This window comes from Haliotis cracherodii, unplaced genomic scaffold, assembly GCF_022045235.1.
Source record: "Haliotis cracherodii isolate W230 unplaced genomic scaffold, xgHalCrac1.p SCAF_4, whole genome shotgun sequence".
Taxonomy (NCBI): Eukaryota; Metazoa; Mollusca; class Gastropoda; order Lepetellida; family Haliotidae; genus Haliotis; species Haliotis cracherodii.
In genome coordinates, this window is record NW_027266297.1 from 1,617,093 (window position 1) to 1,630,205 (window position 13,113).

A 13,113-nucleotide genomic window follows, 5' to 3' on the forward strand; every position below is an offset into this window, starting at 1 on the left:
CTCCATGATTCAGGGAAATACGATGATTAAAAAAACGACATAAAACAACAATTCCATTTATAATCAAAATCCCTTAGACCCGAGAACGTCCAGTTCATTTGTGGCAAAAATTACAGACAATGAAAATTGTTGTTTAGGCCCGCACAAAAGGCGGGCAAATTTATTACAAGGTATATATAAACGCCTAAGCGTACAATTCGCCAATCCGAAATTGTATGAAATAAGCCACAAAGGTGGGGGAATCGACGCATACACGCACATGACTAAGAAAAAGGAACCTAAATAGCGAGATAGAGAGGAGGAGGCTTGGGAGGAGGTGGTTTTAAGCTGCTAAAATGAGACAGGGCAAAACACGTCTGGAGCGGGCGGCTATCCAAGCGGAGATGCGCGTTAATCAGAAAGCTAACGTGGATAACGTCACCGTTTACGTCATATCTTTTAAGTGACGTATTGATTCCCGCCATGAGGTGTAACCGGGCAGCGCACATGAATCGCAACCGGGTTTTTTCCCATAAAATAAAAAAAAAAATGCATTTATGGCAACAATATATCGGAGGAGGATTTGAAAAATTCTGATATAAGGTTATCTTCCCCTGGAGATTTAGATTTTTTTAGCTTATAGATTGCTTCTTGTATCTCTTCTTAAGTGATCGGAGAATCCAGTACACAGGCGGCCGTATCATCAGCATTATGGTCAGTATCAGAGTTTTCAGTCTGTTCTGGCAAATTATCGTCACATTCTTCAAATAAGTTCCTGAAATACGAATACAATTCTGATATATTTACATTGTCTTTTTTTGACGACTTGGTTGTATATTTCCTTAGCACAGTCCAAAACTCTTTTGCGTCATTTATATTAGCCAGTAAAATGTCTCTGACAGACGTATTATATTGTCCCTTTTTGCTCCTTATTAGGACATTATATTTATTGCGTTGAGTAATATATAAATGTAGTGATTCACTGTTCTTTGATCTTCTAAAACAGTTCAGTAGCCTCAGCCTTTCTGATCGCTTGAAATCACATTCTGAGTCAAACCATGGCTGATCTTGTGTTACAGGACAAGTTTTCTTCTTTTTCTTCATGAAGTCCGCAGCCTGGTGAATAACATCAGTAAAAACTTTAACAGCTTGGTCGATATCGGTCAAGGCAAGAGTGCAACAGTCATTAAGCATAGATGATATATCAGATGACAAGATATGGTCTTTAAATATTTCAGCAAAATTATTATCCCATAAAAATTTGAAGCCTCCCCCGTCTCGGTGGGTATCAGCTGACGAACTGGTTTGGATTTGGTAGTCACGTGATTGAAATGTACAACTGACTGGCATGTGCGGTGACTTGGTCCGAGACCCGATATGCAAATCTGAGCGCATTACAAACAAATCACTTGACACAATGACATAATATATTACACTCGCTCCTGTTGACGCAAGAAATGTACAGTCATCAACAGACGCATATGAACCAGCTCGACTATTCATAATATTCATATGTAAAATAGAGCACAGATTCAGTAGTAGTCTCCCATACCTTTAAACAGATTTATCGGATGAAAACGTTTCATCTGTAGACTGTCATATAAGAAATCACAATTTTCCATGTGTAAAGTTTTCATTATATCGTCTTCAACGAAATCCTTATCCGTACAAGTACGAGCATTGAAGTCACCCCCAGTATAGTAGACACGTCACCAAGTTGTTGCAAACATCCATCAGAGAATCTTGAAAAAGAGACATTCCATAATTAATGTATTTATCATGATACCATGGTGAATTCACTGGGTTGATATATACAGAGCCTAACAGTATATCTTTGGATGTACTCAGAAGTGACTTGTCAAATAAAACAAATATACAATTATTACAGACTTTGGAAAACTTTATGAAGTTTGATATTCTTTTTCTTATCCTCCCGAAAGTCTACCATACGACGCAGTTTTACATGCCTGACCAGTGTGCAATACATAGTATTGGAATATTGTAGCTAAATCACAACTATTTGTCCATGTTTCACTAAGCACAACAACATCAAACATGTTTACAAAATCAATGAAGTCATTGTCACATAATTTTGCCATTAAACCATTGATTTTCCAGAATAAAAAGTCAAGATGCGTGACACAGCTGAGCCATGACCACATCCCTATTTCTTCTGTCCTGGTTTATCCCTTGAGCGAAGGTGGGGTTCATCTGTGTCCGAGGTTGTGCTGCGGTTATCTCCCCTCGTTACACAGCTTGCGGTGTTTGTTGTTTTGGTGTTGCCTTGGCTACTGACAGACTGAGATGTCAACAATGACCAGTTTGCCACACTTATAATAGCCAGACCTGTTCCGTTTCTTTTAGATCCTGTAGCTTACTTTTATGGTATTTCGTTAGGTCATTGTATATACCAAATCGATTATCTTTAAGATTTGGAGACCTAATGCCCACACTTTATCTTCTGGGTACATAAACTTTACGATCATTGGTATTGGTGATTTTCCCGCTTTCGTACCAAGTCTATGTGCAGAGATGAGATAGTCGGCACCAATAGGGTTGTCATCAGCGTTTGTATTGTTGTTTATTTCTCACGTGGTGAAGATACAGGTGGTAAGATACTAAATCCGTAAGTCACATGTGTGTCGTACAATGTTGACCTTGTTTTATTCGTTTTGATTGGATAACCGTGACCTCTGTCACACCGGGACTACTTTTTTCATTCATAAAAAATCGCTAGACGGCATTCATTTTGCAACTACAAGGCAGAACTGAAAAAATTAATAATGAGAACGAGAGATATTTACAAACACTTTATTAAAACAAACAAAATAGTTACATGCATCAAATTTTGTTTGCATTCTATATACGTTATGCATAGAGCTTCTACAAGCATTATATATAATCGAGTTATATCCATTTACAATGTACGACTACCGATTAATAGAGCGAGGTACGTCCCCCATGAGCGTGACCACTTTCGCAACTTTCAATTTGGTTTAACGTAAAAAGGTAAGTGTGGTGAAATGGAGTCTGTTTAACTATCCGGACAGATATCTAGACTTACTTGGAATGATCCGGTTGTACCATCATTGTCCCCCTCGTAGCGTATTTTGTGGACGCTGTTTCGGGAGGTGTTGTTCATGAATGAACGTACACGACTGCACGACCAGCAACAAATCTTTCGAAAAATCCGTGGAAGTGTGCCTGACTTCTGATTTTGTGGCCCCGAACATCCCAAATGTGAATAATTACATTCCCTATCTCTAGCGTAAAAAAGCTGTGAGTAGACCACGATTGTCTTTTCTTATTGCGGTGGTGACCTTGCCCTTCGATCGTTCGAAGCTGTCACTGACATGCAAGTAGACTTGAGTTTGTTGATTTTCACGTCTTCAGTATAGAGTGGCAGAGTTAACATGAATGTCTTTGGCGAACACTCTGATTTCCCTCTTCCAAAATGGTACGAACATGATATAAATTCAGCTGATAGATCAAGGAAACCGAATCATTTTGATTGCACAGACGGGACACTGGCAGTGCGAGTGACCGACAGTTGGTCCGATATTCAAAGTGGGGCCCTTATGTGACTTTTCAAAATTTCTTATAGGTGTCCTTCGTACTGACAACATGGTGCTGGAATTACCAAAGTTGAAGAATTTCTTCCAAAAGGAGCTTGAGCGTCGGTGCTATTTTCTTTGCAAACACAACTGCAGGTGCATGTTGTTAATGCGTATGCATAGAAATGTCAACAATGCCCATAGTTGGGCAACCGGTTTCAGTTTGGTCTGTATTGACACTTAAATATATATTTAACGTGGGTAATAAATAAAATACCACACTCATTCTCGTTAGATACCATTTTTACGAAACGGGTGGACATTCTATGGTATCTGACCGAGCGAAAGAATGAGTGTAGTATTCTCTGTTTAGCACATCACATTTCTTGCAGACTATTACAGTTTCATTGGGTTGTTCGGAAAGGCCATACAGTATCACTCTATTACGCCTGCTGTACTGCTCCTAAGCACTTATCTTGTCTGACAACCGTAAAACACATTCGTCATTCAGTGTGGCAGATGAAGAGGCAGTTTCAAGCCTGTCAAGTCTATCAGCAATATCATCAACATCAATATGTAAGATATGTTGTTAAGATTTTACGTCAGCAATTTCGGATTTTATGTCACATAAAGTCACATTAATTTGAGCTGTCTCTGATTTGATCCCTCTAATTTCTTTAGCGACTGTTTTTAATTCAGATAGGAGTTCCTGGTGTAGTTTACCTGCTTCTGAATCGGTTGGAGGACCTGTGTCACAAAGGCGTGTTGTAGAGGTTTTCGTCTCGCATTTCCTATATATTTTAATATGAGCATGTGTTTGTCCTGCCCATCTTGGTTTTCATCAATATTTATTTCATTTTATAGTTTAATAGTTTTAAGTTCACAAATTGCAAGTACACGAAATAAGAAAGGCTTATATATTGTCACACATTTCAATATTTTTCAGCAACTTCAAAATCCTTAAAATTACAGTTATCCTACTTTGTCCGATACACTGATGCCATTACTTATGGTTTCGTTTCATATTATGTGTGGAACAGTTACTGTCTCAAGGATAATGCCTGATGAATTTAGTCATGGCAGAAAGGAGGATTATTCAACCATGTCCTTTGAAAATGCATACACATATCTATTTACCTGTAGGTTCTGATGCTAAATTAATATAGGTTCCTAAATAAGCTGCATATCGTATACATATACCAAAATGAGCTGCGTAATGTATGGATATATCTAAATGAGCTGCATATTGTACAGATATACCTGATGAGCTGTGTAATGTATTCCTATACCAAAATGAGCTGCATGATATATGGATATATCTAAATGAGCTGCATATTGAACACATATACCTAATGAGCTTCATAATGTATACATATACCTAAATGAGATACATAATATGTACGTGCACCTAAATGAGCTGTATACCGAATGAGCTGTGTAATGTGTTCATATATCTAAATGAGCGGCATAATGTCTACGGACCCCTTATGAGCTTTGTAATGTATTCATATCTAAATGAGCTTCATATTGTATATGTATACCTAAATGAGATAAGTACATGTATAAAATATTTAAATGAGCTGCACAGTGTATACATATACCTAATAAGCTTTGTGATGTATTCATATATCTAAATGAGCTGGGTAATGTATGCATATAGCTAAATGAGCTGTGTAAAGTATCCATATATCTACGTGAGCTGCGTTATATATACATATTCCAAAATGAGCTGCATAACGTATTCATATAAATAACTGATCTGCATAATGTATAAATATACAAAAACGAGCTGCATAATGTGTTTGTACACCTATAGCTAAGGACCTTTGTAGTGTATTCATATATCTATATGAGCTGCATAATGTATACGTATACCTTAATCAGATAAGTACATGCAAACAATATCTAAATGAGCTGCATATTGTATCCATATAACTAAATGAGCTGCGTTATCTATTCATTAACCTAAATGTGCAGTGTAACATATATACTAGCCACATAGAGAAACTGTGCACGGAGAAAATATATTCTGGATTGAAATGCAACACAGCAAGAACAAAATGATGCAGATGCTGTAGCAGCTGAATGATCGGACCATAAGAACATGTCAACGGGACCTGAACAACATCTGTTACGATGACGTCAGAAGATCAAAATGGAGTAGGGGGTCAAACGACAAAGTCACAAAGTCAATAACGGGTATGACCACCCTGTGCGTGAATCACAGCAGTGCATCGGCGACGCATGGAGTCCACCAAATTGGCATGGAAGGCCTGGGGAATTGCCTGCCATATCCTCCTCAAATCCTGTGCCAAGTCACGGACGTTATCTGGAGGATGTGGAAGACGACGCAGACGGCGCTCCATTTCATCCCACACATGCTCTATTGGGGAGAGATCTGGATAAATTGCAGGCCATGGCAGTAACATGACATTGTTATGGTGGAGGAAATCCATTGCGACCCTAGCCGTGTGAGGACGAGCGTTGTCCTGTTGAAATGTCAATCCCGGGCCATGACGTTACGGAAAAGGAATAACCACAGGCCTCAGAATCTGTTCTCTTCAGCCAACACCGATGAGGTTGCCCTGAACAACCACCAAAGGGGTTCGGTGCCGTGCTGTTATCCCACCCCAAATCATCACAGAGCCACCTCCAAAACGATTCCTCTCCACAATACAGTTGCGTGCATAACGTTCTCCCAAACGCCGGTAGACACGTTGGCGCCCGTCACTGTGGGAAATGTTGAACCTCGATTCATCTGTAAAGACAACATTTCTCCACCATATTCGAGGTTGGCGAACATGATTTCGACACCATCTTAGACGGTTGACTCGATGACGGTGTGTCAGGATGGGACGTATGGCAGGGCGTCGTGGTCGTATCGTAAACTATTCCTGACAGTGTTGGGATGGATACGGCGCAGTCCAGGAGTTGTCTGGGACGTCGTTACTGCCGTTTGGAACCTGTGTCGGAGATGTGTAACTCGAATCCATCTGTCCTGTCTTGGCGTCGTTACTCGGGGACGTCCTGGACGTGGGTGGTCGGCAACGTCATTGGTGTTCTGATAACGCCTCACCAATGCCGATATGGTGTTACGATGGCATTGGAAATGTGTTGCCACCTGTTGTTGCCTCATTCCCGCTCGGATCATTCCAATGGCTTCATGACGCTGTGCAGCTGTCAATCTTGGCATGATTTGCTTGTGATATGCTTGTGTCTGCGCCTGCGAAGGTTTGAATTTTTTAATGAAAACAGATCATGCTTTCCAAAGTGACAGCGAAGTTTGAGTTGCACACGCTGTGTACAGCTGCACATGATGCACGTGCAGTAACACATTGCACGTCCATAGGCCCCCATCAACGACGTCCTATCGCATGGCACGTGCATGAGCGTTTGAATGTCTGCAATAATTGCTGTGTTCAAACCTATCTTTCATATATCGACGGTGTGCCCTTATATCTATATTTTCTCCGTGCACAGTTTCTTTATGTGGCTAGTATAGATATACCTATATGAGCTGTATATATATTGTATACGAACATCTAAATGATCTGCGTGATTCCCTGTCGTTGACTGCTGCTGAATACAATATGGCAAAAAAACCAGTTAAGAACAAATGCCATGAACAATACATGTGAAAAATGACATTTGATGATTTTCAACGGCATTTTTAAGTTTGTTTACAAAATATTACGAACAGGTACTTCAAAGGTAGATAAAACAAATTAATATTGCTATACACTAGCAAAGTTAACAAACCCCTCGTCTTCATTGAGTACATGCTATACACTTCTAAATTGTTTCAGTCATTAACAACCTTACAAAGCTGATACACCCCTAACACCCCTGTGGCCTTGTTTTTATACCTACTCACTGTGGTCTCAAAATGGCGAGCGTGACAAAAAAGATCTAATTACAGTTAAGATCGTCTTCATTTGAAGCAAACGCAAGTACTGTGACAGGTGGAATCTGACTAGCCATAGAAGGGACACAACTCGTAATAGCCAGTGGTGGCTTTACGATCCGGCCTAGAAAATCCCGCAAAGTTCGGTTAGTGTGGAAATTGGACTTTTACAGTGAGTTAATGCTCTTGCCTTGGGAATATGCATGTTACGCACGGATGCATCACATCCTGCATACGTCCGTAAACAGAAAAAGTCAATGGATGAGCATGGACGCTTAAGCATACAAAAACTAATCAATATTGCATTTGATCATCATACACCTTGTTGATGAAACAGCCTTGCAGTTTGTCGGAGGTCGCCATGCTGGTCGCTATACACACAGTATAACCAATGTCTTCAAAAGGAACCATAACGTCATTGCATCGCCTAATATTAGCAGTGTGATAGCTTGTCACAGTCGAGACGAGATGTATGGCCAATGGGTAATCCAGTCCGCATGACATTGGGTGCAATTGGGAGTTGGTTCCATTATCTCCTAGAATACTGGCCCGGGCAGAGGGAATACTGTCAGAGACCACACAACGAAACACACCGTTCTGGTTTTGGGAGACAACAACGATGCAGGAAGATAACAACCATCCCGATACTACCAGACTCAAACAGGACGTCCAGATAGCAACAGATTCCATTAAGCACTCACAGAACGTCGTGCCGCCACTCTACGCACATATTGCCTTATCAATACTGGCAACATCAATCCCCTTGTGTACTCCTTATACAGGATACATATTATTGGTTCTTTACATATAATTGAATATGTATTGCATGTTTTATCATTGCCATTACATAATGATTACTGTACTGAACGGCATAGAAACGACACGAAACCAGACTTTTATAAGCACCATACCCGATTCGTGGGTTTAACCAAACGTGTGAATGCCTTATCCATGTGGACAACACTTATCGTCTGCTGGTTCACTCTCAGTACAGGAGGTTAACTTTGCAATTGCTGTGAATATTTCGAATACTGAATAACTGAGTTTATCATATAATAGGTTGGTTTCTCGGCATAATATGCCAACCGATAAAAATGATATCCATTGGGGTCATATGCGGATAGAGATGCAAATATCAAAGGTCAAGTAGGGACTACTTTCAGTGTTTAAACGAACATGGCGTCACCCTAGTCATTCGGCGATCGAGTCAGAATTAACCATCGGGAATCTGGATAAACTACAGGAATGATTTCTATCATTATCAAATGGACAGTCTAATATACTGAAAATCAGTGTCAAACTGTGACGTAGCTAAATTTCGAAACAGTTTTGTGAGGGCAAAAGGCCTAACCAAGCGGGATCAGTAGCCATATCTGTACTTGCACACTTTTGCGGCTTGAAACCTTTTCCACAAATTATAATAGTTGGTTTTGACCAAAATATGATTGAATCGTTACCTTGTTTCGTCTTGTCGCTGTGTGTACATCTGACTGCACTTCTTAACATTATGACAGGACAGGCCGACCGTCAACAACGTCTGAACGTGGTTGTGACGCCTCATAGACTAGGGTTAGAGTTGCTTCCCTTTGACAAAGGGTAGTTACTCTAGGGAACAGACAGGCAAATAAAACAATTGTGGTTTTCCGTATATATTGCTTCGCCACTGTATAAGAAGCAGATTTCAGTTGAAACTATACTGGCTACTGTCACGGTCCGACTGGCATATAACTTACCCTGTGACGTAATACATTGTCAATGCGCGCATTCCAGGAAAACTCACAATGTTTCCGTCATGTTAGTGAGAGAGGGAAAGCGATTGCCAAGCACAGAATTAAAGAATGACATTATATGATAAAGCAATTATCACGCTTGTGTGTTTGGGGATGGTAAATATCCTGCATTAGGAATAAATACTATGTTTAGTGGTACTTCTGTGTACTTCTGGATAGTGGTATATGGAGCTAGGCTCATTCTGACATCATGTGGAATGCAGAATAACGTATCTGTCTGATCAGATGTCTGTTGTGGCATATTTTCATTTCTTTGAAAACATAACTTGTTCAATAAAGTGCTGGGCGATCAGAAATGTCCTTGTCTGTCTATTCGTCATTGTGGAGACTATGAAACTGCCCATATGGCGAATGTGCTATCATGTGGAGTGTAACGGTCTGTACTTGATGCATATAATTTATGCATCATTTCTGTTACAGGTGACTGTACGCCAGGTAAATACGGATACAGGTGCAGCTACACGTGTCACTGTCCCCTGGTCAATTGTAACCCTACTTCCGGTTGCGAACCTGCACATTGTTCGGAGGGATGGTCCGGTCCGACTTGTCAGAAAGGTAAGCATGAGAATTGGATTGTTTCAATCAAAGCAGTTACAACAATTTACATTTGGTAGCAACGTGCATGAACTGCATCTTAGGATATATTCGAAACCTTTTCATATCCAACAGAAATATCGATAAAAAATATAAACTGACCTGAAAACTGGTCCTGTCATATTTTGACATGTTCCTCGTTGCTTTGTATTATCCATATACTAGTACATATTGACATCGCCCTTATGCTGTCTGCTTTAGTCGCTCCTTTTTACATTACCATAAGATGTTTTTAATGTTCTTAAGGAATCACTCTATTGTATGTCACAGAAAATATAGCCCTCAAGAAGACAACATCAGCAAGTAGTATCTTTTTCCCACCACCCAACGCCGTCAATGGGGACACAAGAGGCGGTGATGAACACAGATGTTTTCATTCAGTATATTATGATGCCAGTATAACATCTGCCTGGTGGAGAGTGGATCTCGGAAAGGAAACACTGGTGCGTGACGTCGTCATATACTTCAGAACTAATTGTGAGTATTACGCCAGATGTTCATTAAACATGACACAGACAGACAGCATTGTCGGCTCGTCACAGTTGTGGACCACTATAACAGCGGCTCTGCTGACATAATGACAACTGAATATAGTTCAGAGCACTAGATCATTGACTGTTTATTTTCTTGCTGACCTGCATATTATCATGTACTAACATCGAAATGGCAATTTGGGCTGCCGAAAATAGCAAAATGGATGACAAATATATCATGGATGACTTCAGTTATCAACCATATTTCAGAACTAACTTTTATTTGGGGAAAAAGCACCATCACGTCTCTCTTATTAATATGATTGTATATTATATTAAGTAAAATATAATAATAAAGTGATATTAATGTGGACGCAGCATTAAACAAACATCACTTTTCTCTCCTATGTGACACTGGCACGGTCATTGAATGAACTGTCCCACCAAACGGAGCCATAGAGTACTTACTGTCCTACAAAACCTCACTGTTATGTAAATACTGGAGAATATGAGGCAAAATACTATGTCTTACTGAAAGACAGAGACCAAGTAGGGTCCATAAATGATATTTCCAATTTACTCTGAGGTCATGTTAAACAGTGTTAATGCAATTGTGTGTCATTACCTAATCACCATTTCGAGGGGTGATGGGGTAGCCCAGACGTCAAAGCGTTCGCTCGTCACGCAGAAGGCCCAGGTTCGATTCCCCACATAGGTTCACATCCTTGTGTCTCCCACTGTGATATTGCTGGAATATTGCTAAAAGCGGCATAAAACAATACATTGCGAATCATGATGCTAGCAGCAACAAAACCTGAATGAATGTCCTGCTAGGAATCATTGACATAGTGTCAAAACATCATGAATCAATGTCCAGGATAATATATGATAAATCTTCGACTCATGGTCCTAGTACCAACATATCCACATTGGAAAACGTTCGGTTTTACATGAAAGCCAAATACGAAATAGGCGTGTAAATCAGTTTATATTGCATACGTACGTACGCATCCATGTCACAGATCATGCTCGTCGTGGCCTTAAGCTTTAACGTCATTAATCTGTTCTCCAAACTGCTTAGATGTCAAATACCGTCACGTATCAAAATTATTGGGATTCATTTTCCTGCTAACTGTTCCAGATAAGATAAAATGAAATAGGTCGAGTCGAACAAGGACTTGAAGTTAAATAGATAATGCAGAAAAAAATATTTCACTGAAATATGATAGTCTGGAGTATGCATACAGGGTAAATGGTTTTCCTCTTAAGAATGTCAATTGTAAGCATTTGCGTTATGACACAGACATGTGGGACTACATTTGCAACCGACACACTACTGAAACGTTGGTGGATAATGCTGTAATTCATGTTGTAATTCATCACTGACTAGCGCCCGTACGAAATACTAGATTTCATCGATTGCCATGACACTTTTCATATGTAACAGACATAGTTCGTCGGAACGGTATCCAGATCTACATAGCTGATAATGCCACCTCCCCAACTGATGGAGTCAACTGCTACAACGTGACAGGGAACAGAAACGGGACAGACATACCTGATGTTTTGAACGTCACGTGTTCTGGCAAAGGACGCTTTCTGGTCCTGTACACCACAACTGTAAACAACGTGATCAACAATGTCAACGTACCCGTCCTTGATTTTTGTGAAGTGAAGGTTGAAGGTTGGGTCATTTATGGTATTTCCTGTTCTTGAATATAAACGTACAAATAAATACGTGATTTGATATGAAACTCATCGTTTGTGGTGTACATGACTTTCTCATGTGTTATTTCTAATATCGCATAGTTGTTGTGGGGGAAATAACTGACACATTGCTTGTTAACAGTGCATTCCTCTCTTCTTCATTCTTCGTGCTGTAAACATGATGTACATTTTTTTAAATGTGTTTTGTCCGTATTATCATATATGGACTTCACTGCGATGTTGTATTAGATTTACTACAATGTTTTTCTAGGACATTGTAGGAATTATAGCATCATTTTACTGGCAAAATCTTGGTACACAATTGTGTATCTTTTTCGCATTCGTCTTTAATCTCTCAGTTCGTTAATTGCCGACACTGGAAATGCTACTTGATTGTGTTGGTGTATTGCATTATAAGTGTGTGGCCCTGGTACCTTCGGTGCTGACTGTGACAACTACTGCCATTGTGACGGCGAGGTGTGTAACTACGTGAGCGGCGTCTGTCCGAGTGGAGACTGTCTACCAGGCTGGCAACCAGACAAGTGTGACACGGGTTTGTATAGTTACAGGACTTCTATTGTTAAATTGTGTATCATTACAGTTGATATCAATGTTCTGTGGTTAAGGTTTCTTTACAATGAACGAAAAGTGAATAGCAAATGTATAATAAACGTTATTGTTTCAGTGTGTGTATTTGGCGGCTACGGAACAAACTGTAATGGGCGATGCTCAGACAGACACTGCAAGGGCGACAACTCTAGCTGTGCTCACGTTACGGGGAAGTGTGTTGAGGGCTGTAAGGCAGGCTGGAATGGGAACGACTGTACACAGAGTAAGATAAATGCAGACAGAATATTTCCACGAAAATATTCCTCTGAACAATAGTTTAAACTATACTAATTAACAAAAAAGGTATGAGTGTTGTTTCTTACAATAATATAAACACTATGTTTAAGAACGATTGTTCTGGATCTTACTTTTTAACGATTAAGACAATTTCTATCTATTTCTACATGTATCTCTGCAAGTATTACATAATGACAGACACAATCAAAGTGATGGGGTATGTGTCCGACGGGGGAACCTCTGGCGATTAGGTGTCATTTCTCCAT

General features: G+C 39.9%; 1 pseudogene; it reads left to right on the forward strand.

Moving 5' to 3' along the window:
- Positions 1 to 13,113, forward strand: part of LOC139478834 (multiple epidermal growth factor-like domains protein 10) — a 53,180-nt pseudogene that overhangs the window by 32,083 nt on the left and 7,984 nt on the right.